Below are 9,972 nucleotides of genomic sequence, written 5' to 3' on the forward strand. Positions count from 1 at the left end.
GATCCCAACAGGTGGGGTCTGGGGAGGGTAGTCTGTACGCAGACCTTACCCCTACCTAATGCAGGTAGAGAGGTTGTTTCCAATAGACCCTCGGCTCAGGAAGGGCAAGAAGAAGAAGAGGAAAGCAAGGAAGGAAGAAAGAAGGAAGAGAAAAGAAAAAGGGAGAGATAAAAGATAAGTAGTACCAAATAATAGCAACAGGGAATACAATACCTGAGGAGATTCAGTCAATACTAATTATTGTAATTAATACCATAAGGAAATACTAATTTTCCAATAAAAATCCGAAATTAACTCAAAAATCACCCGTGGGGCCCACGTCTCAGAACCCGACAAAAGTTATAAAATATGAATGCCCATCCAACCACGAGTCCAACCATATATATTTCACCAAATTCTGACGCCAACTCGACCCTCAAATCTTAAGTTAAAATCTTTGAAGATTTCTACCATTTTCAACTCAATCTTTACCCATTTGAACTCAACAATCTTTCCACAAACCTTATTGGTATGTGTATGTATAAATAATACTCTTAATCACCCATCTTTTACTCCAAACCTGAAATTGAAGAATTGGGAAAAGAAATTCCTACCTCTTTGAAGCCCTAGCAAGATCGTTATGAAATCTTCAAACCTTGAACAAGAATTGATGGATAAATGACTAAGTATTCAATTTCTCTCTCTAAAATGCTCTCACCTCTCTCTAAAATATCATATGAAACCCTTCAAAATGACCCTCAATAGTGTTTTATAAGAATAGGGTCGGGTTTATAAAACCTGAAAAATGAAGCCCTGAAACTCACTGTGCGGTCGCATAACGCTTCTGCGGCTCACGAAATGGCCGTGAAATGTGGCCTCCGGAACTGGGCAAGGCTACCTCAGTCTGCGGTCGTTATGCGGTCCGCAAACCTGTTCTGCGGTCGCAAAATGTACCGCAAAACTGATCTGCGATCGCATAATGCGCCGCAAACTTTCTTCCATACTTGCCCCACTCCTGATTCACTCTGCGGCCATTATGCGGTCCGCAGAGTGATTCTACGACCGCATAGTGGGCCGCAGAAATGACCCTTTTCCGGCAAAATATTTTCTTAAGCTTTAAACATTGGAACTAAGTGTTCCAATTCATTCCAAAACCTCACCGGACTCGAAACAATTACCTCGGCAATTCACACAACAACTGTAAAGTACAATTTGAGCAGTAAATGAGGAAACAAGGTTGTAATACGCAAAATGACCTATCGGGTCATTACAACTGGTTACCGACTATGGTGTACTCATACTACACTTCTGCATATTTTTGTGCAAAGCCAGGTATTGGAGCTATCGGACTCGGACATAGTTAAAGTGAGATCTCAAGGATTCAAGGTAGAGTTGCTTGGTCATCGCAGTTCCTTCGAGTTTTTCCATTTTATTGTACTGTTAAATATTATTCAAACAGTATTGAGTATTCTATCTTTGAGACCATTTCATGTATTTAGTTAGAGTTCGTGACTCAGTATTACCAGTCTTGGGAGGTTTTCATAGTTGTTTCCGCTATTAGTTTTGATTACCTATTTAATTAAAAAAATGGCTTGAAATGTAATTGTAATCGGCTTACCTAGTCTTAGAGACTAAGTGCCATCACGACGCCTGTGGCGGGATTTTGGGTCGTGACATTTTATGTGTTAGAGAAACTTAGCTGTGACACATGTTAGAAAACATGCTTATTCTGTTGGGACCCACCAAGGTCATTGCTGCTGTTGAATTATTTGCTTACATTGCAATTACATACTCAGTCATACACAATCATTTGCATATCATATCTCAGTCTCTGTCACCATTTATTGATACACCATATTATCATTTTGGGCTGATTTTCATGACATTGTGAGCCCGAGAGACTGGAGAGATTGATGACTGAGTGAGGCCGAGGGCCTGATGGTGAGGATATTTATGGGATCGGGTTGTGCGTTGCAGCATGTTTTATTGATTTATGCTATGATTGGATTGTTATAGCGTCTGGGCTGAAGGAGCCCTTCCGAAGTCTGTACACACCCCCAGTGAGCGCAGGTACCTACTGAGTACGAGTGCCGAGCGATTGGGAGGATTGAGTGATTGTAAAGACTGAGTGATTGGGAGGACTGAGTGATTGTGAGGACTGAGTGACTGGTAGGAATGAATGAAATGATACTCTGAGAGTATGCATATGGTTTTATTTCTGAGTTGCATCACATTGGCATGCACACTTCACATACATGCATGGAGATGCATTTTTCCTCATGATGTACGATGTTGCGTCATTCATGACTTCTCCTACATATTGACATGTAGGCATAGAGATGTATTTTCCTCATGTTATTTAAAAGTGAAACAATTACCTGTTGAGGGTTTTGGAAAAAATCACAGTTTTAAAATCTACTTATAAATTGGTGATTTCGGTAAAGGATTTGGGTTGTTTACTGTTATACTTGAAAAGAAAATATTTATTTTTCTGAAACTGTGAACGAGCTGAGCAATTTATCTCTGAGCTACTTCTTTTAGTACTTCCATTATGTTGTTATGAATTATTGTTGGCTATTGGTGTTGGACCCCGACCTGTGTTCCAGCTCGTCACTACTTTCAACCTAAGGTTAGATTTGTTACTTATTGAGTACATGGGGTCGGTTGTACTCATACTACACTTCTGCACCTTTCGTGCAGATATTGGATGCAGATGTTGCTGTGATCGACGGGAGTTGGATTTAAAGACGTACCTGCGTCCCGGTTGTAGCTTCCTCTTGTTCGTGGTAGCCTTAGATCTATAAAACTCTGTTTATGTACTTTTGAAACAGACTATGTATATATTTCATTTTCGCTTTGTAAACTCTATTCTTAGAAGCTCATGATTTGTACTACCAGTTCTTGGGAATGTATTAGATTCAGATATTTATTTACTTAATTGCTTTATTAATTTTTGTTGGAATTGGTTAGTGGTTAATTGGCTTACCTAGCGGGTTAGGTTAGGTGCCATCACGACTAATCGAATTTTGGGTCGTGACAGTCATCTTGGGTATGGATTGGTTGTCACCTTATCATGCTATATTGGACCGTCACGCCAAGACAGTGAACTTAGCCATGCCGGGGTTGCCTCGATTAGAGTGGAGGGGAACTCCTGGGTCGCCTGCACTTACTTGGGATCAGTTCTCACAGCTATTTCTATAGAAGTTCATCCCGGTCACCCTGAGAGAGGAGTATCACAAGCAGTTTGAGGGACTTCAGCTGGGTCGCCTGCACTTAAAGTTGATGATTTTTCATAAAGCACTACAGTTTACTGTCTAATTACCATACACGACTATAGTTTACCTAATTACTCTCCGTAGCTACTGTTCAATTGTTATGAGCTTGTATCATTTGTATTCATACGTGCATCGAGTATTCGTTCGCGCAACGAATACAACCAATTAAGGCAAAATACCGATAGATGCAACTTGTATCAATTGTATTCAACCAAGGCAAAATATAGATAAAACCTGTATCGAAACCAAGGCAAAATACAGATACAATCTGTAACGACTATATTCGTTCTCACAACGAATACAACCAAGGAGAAATACATAAATACAAAAAAATAGAATGCTCTCGTTCAGAGTCGAAATCAAGACCTTCGCTTACTAAGCAAATGTTCTAACCAAATGAGCTACGAGAGCTTTTAGCTCTCTTGTTTCAGTCCAAAACAATTGATCTCTTCTTTCAGTACTGCACGTGAATTTGCTATAAAATTCAAAAATAACTATGAATGATAATTTCCTGAAAGTATAACTATGAATGGTAAATACGGTATATATGTTTGATGTGTCGTGTAATATTTCCTTTGAAGTTTATGGGTTCTGAACTTGACTTCAAACCTATAGCACGTCTTAGTCAGTGGGTTGACAATTAATTATTTATATAAATTTAATAAATTCCTAATACAAATAAAAGATGTAAGCAAAAGTTATTGGGTCCGACCAAACCCGTAAATGATTCCCTACCTTCGCCTCTAGGTCGGACACACAAGCCTACTTACGGGTTCGGTTGAACCCAATAGCTCTGGCTCTAACTCTGGATTTACATTAAAATTTATTTAATATATATAAATAATTTATTCAGAATCCAATAAACTATTCTTTTAGAATCCAGAACATATAAACTCAAAATTCTAGTTCCGCCTTTGATTAAATCGTTTCATGGCTGCATATAATAAGATCCAGATTATTCTTAAATACATATTCAATATCTTTCGCGCACACACTTTGACCATTGCCCACTATTATTAATCCTTCACGTTAAGCAAAAAAGAGATTAGTATATTTTCATTTTGAAAGCTTCTGGACATCCTGCGTGCTTATTCCCTCTTAATAGATACTAGTATAATATAAAGTATATCTAGTATTGTGCAAATATTTTGGATTTAAGTTATATATATTGGCAAAAAAGTTTCTATTACATTGTTACTGGAATTTAAGCTTTTAGAGCAGATTAATTACTATTTCATCATGTTATTACATTTAATATTTTTCATAGGAAAAAATTTAATTACTTTTGAAATAAATTTTATTGGAGTATAGAACATAAATTCATAACCTCTTTTTTCAGAGAGTAAAAGTTCCTATCTAATTCTGAAAATTACTATTCTTTTAAGAGGCACATGGTTGAGGGCTGAAGAAATAGTTTAATGGTGGACTAGATACATGTTATATATTGAATCATTTTATACTTGTTAATGTAACAGTTCCAAAATTTCGTTGATTAATTTAATGGAGGCTCAAATTATGTTGTAAAATTGGAAATGTGTTTTTTTAATCATTCACAAGAGTTCCTCACTTTTGCTCCCTTGGGACTCGAATCCGCAATATTAAGGTTAAAGGTGGAGGATCCTTATCACTTGAACAAAATCGAAAAGCTTTCTTAATACACAAATATTTCGTTATTCTTACCATTAAATGACAAGTGACTAAAACTCAAAAAGTGTAAGGGATCTTTACGGAAGTAGTAAGCTTGATTCACTTTTTACTTTTTCTAACCGGTATATGTAGTTATACACTAATTATATATGGTTATATATATACTAGAATTATACATATATATTATATATCTGAAGGCTATTTTTAATTAAAGAAATTGGATGGACGACTATTTAGGTTATTTAAGGGAATTAAATTAAGGTAGGGTTCGAGGACATAGACTAATTGCCCTAATTTATTTTGGTCAAGGAGACAATGACATTTGTGAACGTAGTCTTCTATTTTGCTATGCCATTGACAAAGATATCTCTTCTTGAGAAACTCAAGATGTATAAGGGACATTTACAAAAACAACCAGCTTGATTCATTGTTTATTCTTTTTAGCCAGCATACATATATTGTTGTGCCCTGATTGTAAATAGTTATACACATGGTATACATGGATTATACCTATATATTATATATTCGTCGGCTATTTTTAATTTAAGTTGTTGGATGGACGACTATTTAGGTTATTTAAGGGAATTAAATTAGGGTAGTGTTCGAGGACGTAAACTAATTGCCCTAGTTTGTTTTGGTCAAGGAGACACCGACATTTGTGAACGTAGTTTTCTCATTTGCTCTGCCATTGACAAAGATCTCTCTACACTTGAGGAACTCGGGATGCATAAGGAATATTTACAGAAATAACCGGCTCGATTCACTGTATATTCTTTTTAGCCAGCATCATATATCGTTGTGCACCAATTGTAAACAGTTATACACATACTATATATGGATTATATATATATATATTAGGTATCGCCGGATTTTTTAAAATTTAAGTAATTCGATAGATGTCTATTTAGGTTAAACAAGGGAGTAACTAAGGGTAGGGTTTGAGGACATGAACTAATTGCCCTAGTTTGTTTTGATCAAGGAGACAACGACAGTTGTAAATGTAGTCTTCTCTTTTTGCTATGCCATTGACAATGATCTCTCCACACTTGAGGAACTCAGGATATATAAGGAACATTTACAGAAACAACTGGATTGATTCAATATTTATTCCTTTTAGCTGGCATACACATATCTTTATGCACTAATACATGGATTATATATATATATATATATATATATATATATATATATATATATATATATCGCCAACTATTTTTAATTTAAGCGGTTGGATAGACGACTATTTAGATTATAAAAGAGAATAATTAAGGGTAGGTTGGAGGGCATGAACTAATTGCCCTAGTTTGTTTTGGTCAAGGATACAATAACATTTGTGCACGTAGTCTTCTCTTTTGCTATGCCATTGACAAAGATCTCTCTGCACTTGTGGAACACTTGATCCATATTCAATTCATCACCAAAATGGCTGACAAGTAAAGGCTCAAAAAAGCTCTCATGCACTGTGTCACATTGTATTCATCAGAAGAATCCATATGAATTTCTGAAGTTATCAAGACATCAATGGTGAAAGATCCCTCCTTTTCAACTATATACTTCACTTCTTCAGGAGATGGGTGGTATATAGGAATATTGAATGCAACCACTTTCTCTTCTTCTATTGATCCCCGCATTCATTATTTTACTTATGAATATCAATAACAGCAACAACAACAATATATCCAGTATAATCCAACAAGTGAAAATAAGAAAGGGTAATATGAACATAGACTTTATTCCTACCTTGTGCAGGTAGAGAGGTTGTTTCCGGTAGGCATAAAAATAATATATTGATAATTTAAGAAGAATTAATCCAAATAGCCATTCACCCAACCACTTAAACTAAAATAGCAAGTGAAGGTATATTATATGCGTAATGTGTGTATTATATATGTATGATTGTGTATAATTAATATAACCTATGTATTTGGCTAGACAAAGTAAAAAATGAATATGACCGGCTATTTATGTAAAGTTCCCTTGATTTAATGCTAATTTAGGTTTCATTTGTTTTTCTTAAATTTAAGATGTGTGAATTTAAATTCATATCTTCATTGTAAAAATTATATGCTTTATTAAGATACTTTAAAAGCTAGCGGCAACAGAATTAGTGTTGGTGGTGGGAGGTGGTGGTGGTCTTCTATATAGGTGTAACGACCTGGCCGGTCGTTTTTAGTATTACAATCCCGTTCCCTCGTTTACTGCCCAATTTAAGCTTTACAGTTGTTTTATTACTTATCGGGTTAGTTGGTTTGGGTTCGGAAGGATTTCGGAGTGAAATGAAACACTTAGTCTCATAATTGAAAACTTATGTTGGAAAAGTTGATCGGATGTTGACATATACGTAAACGACCTCGGATTTGAATTGTGATGATTCCAATAACTCCGTATGGTGATTTTGGACTTAGGAACGTGTCCGGAAAATTATTTGGAGGTCCGTAGTGGAATTAGGCTTGAAATGGTAAAAATTAAATTTTTGGGAAGTTTGACCGGGGGGTTGACTTTTTCATATCGTGGTCGGAATCCAATTCTGGAAATTGGAATATCTCCGTTATGTCATTTATGACTTGTGTGCAAACTTTGAGGTCAATCGGACTTGATTTGATAGGTTTTGGCTTCGGATGTAGAAATTAGAATTTATTAGTTTCATTAGTCTTGAATCTATGTGTGATTCATGTTTTTAGTGTTGTTTGATGTGATTTGAAAACTCAACTAAGTTCGTATGATATTTTAGGACTTGTTGGTATATTTGGTTGAGGTCCCGGGGGCCTCGGGTGAGTTTCGGATGATTAACGGATAGATTTTTTTGAATTTGGAAGAAGACAGAAGCTGAAGCCTTCTGGTGCAATCGCACCTGCGGAACATTGGTCGTAGGTGCGAGCTGGCATGCGCAGAAGCGGAGAGCGCAGATGCGGAAGGAATTTCGCAGGTGCGAGTCCGCACCTGCGCGTGGAGGATCGCAGAAGCGGCATTTGGCTTGGGAGCCGCTGGTCCGCAGAAGCGGATGCTTTCGCGCAGATGCGCACCCACAAAAGCGCGATTTTGACTACAGAAGCGGTGCCGCAAAAGCGGCTAAGTGCCCGCAGAAGCGAAAATCTTGGTCAGAATGTTAAAAACAGAGGAGTTTGAGATTTTTGTCATTTCTAACATTTCCAACACGGGTTGAGGCGATTTTTGAGCGAGAAATCACGGGAAATCTTGAGGTAAGTCACTTGTGATTATTTCTACTCCATAATATTGAATTATTATCGAATAATCCGACTAGATTACATGTTTTTGAGAGGTAAATCAGGGATTTGAACTTAGGGATTTGAAAATAAGATTTGAAGATTTGGAGGTCGAGTTGAAGTCGGATTTTGGTACAATTGGTATGTTTAGGCTAGTGGTTGAATGGGCTTTCGGATTTTGTAACTTTTGTCGGGTTCCGAGACGTGGGCCCCATGGGAGATTTTTGAGCTAAATTTCGGATTTTGTTGGAAAATTAGCATTTTCTTATGGAATTAATTACAATAAATTTTATTGACTGAATCGAATTATTTGTGGCTAGATGCGAGGCGTTTGGAGGCCAATTCACGAGGCAAAGGCATAGCGAAATAAAGAATTACACGGTTTGAGGTAAGTAACAGTTCTAAATTTGGTCTTGAGGGTATGAACCCCCTGTTTATGTGTTATGTGATTGGTTTTGAGGTGACGCATATGCTAGGTGACGGGCGTGTGGGCGTGCACCATAGGAATTGTGACTTGGTCAAATTCCATGGAACTGTGTAGTTGAATAATCTGTTGATATCCGTACATTCTCTACGTGTTTGAGAAAATTGAGCTGAGACTCGTATTAAAAATCATGCTTAGACATATGTTGTTATTATTTGTACCCACTGGGGTCATTTCTGTGGTTGAATTATATGTTCAAATTGTAATTTCACACTCAGTCATATTCATTCATTTCATATCATATCTCAGTCTCTGTTGCTATTTATTGATACATCATATTATCATTTTTGGGCTGATTTTCATGACATCTTGAGCCCGAGAGACTGGAGAGGTTGATGACTGAGTGAGGCCGAAGGCCTAATTGTGAGGATATTTATGGAATCAAGCTGCGCGCCGCAGCATGTTTCATTGTTATTTGCGATGATTGGCTTGATATAGCGCTTGGGCTGAAGGAGTCCCTCCGGAGTCTGTACACACCCCCAATGAGCGCAGGTACCAACTGAGTGTGAGTGTCTAGTGACGAGTGCTGAGTGATTCAGAGGAATGAGTGACTGTGAGGAACGAGTGATTGTGAGGAAAGAATGACTGTGAGGTTGGAGTGAATGGGGGGACTGATTGACTATTACTCTGAGAGGGTACATTGATTTCATTATTGCTGCATTTCATGTCACGACCCAAAATCCATTAAAGGTCATGATGGCGCCGGACACCGCTGCCAGGCAAGCCAAAAATAAATACTTAATTTAGTTCTCATTTTAATATTTTTGAAGTCATATTTTCCTTCAATTAAATAGTAAAAGATGGAATTCACAGTGTAAATAATAATATTCTTAACAATTTCAATATAGAACAACCCATAATCACCCCAAAACCCGGTGTCACAAGTGCATGAGCATCAACTAGGAATGTAATATAAAATACAACATCTGTCCGGAATACAAATTTGGACAGGAAAAATATAAATACTCTAAAGGAGACTTTGCCGGCTGAGAGGTCGTAATATGGAATGCAGCTCATGTAAGTCCCTGCATGCATACATGCCTCTGCTCTCACAAGGCCACTAGTCGCATATGTACCTGCACAAAATATGTGCAGCAAGTGTAGTATGAGTACGTAATCAACGTGTACCCAGTAAAGTATCTAGCCTAACCTCGGAGGAGTAGTGACGAGGGGTCGACATCGACACTCACTAGTGGTCCAATAACATCAGGTACAGTAAAGAGGTAAGTAAATACGAGGCAGAGTAAATAAATGAGATAAATCACGTGGTACAAATCCCCCTCTTTACGAGGAACTCAAGCTCTCCATTAAAAATTCCCTCCTTAACCGGAGCATATATATAGATATTGTGGATCTCATCAGA

This window comes from Nicotiana tomentosiformis, chromosome 5 (genome assembly GCF_000390325.3).
Source record: "Nicotiana tomentosiformis chromosome 5, ASM39032v3, whole genome shotgun sequence".
NCBI lineage: Eukaryota > Viridiplantae > Streptophyta > Magnoliopsida > Solanales > Solanaceae > Nicotiana > Nicotiana tomentosiformis.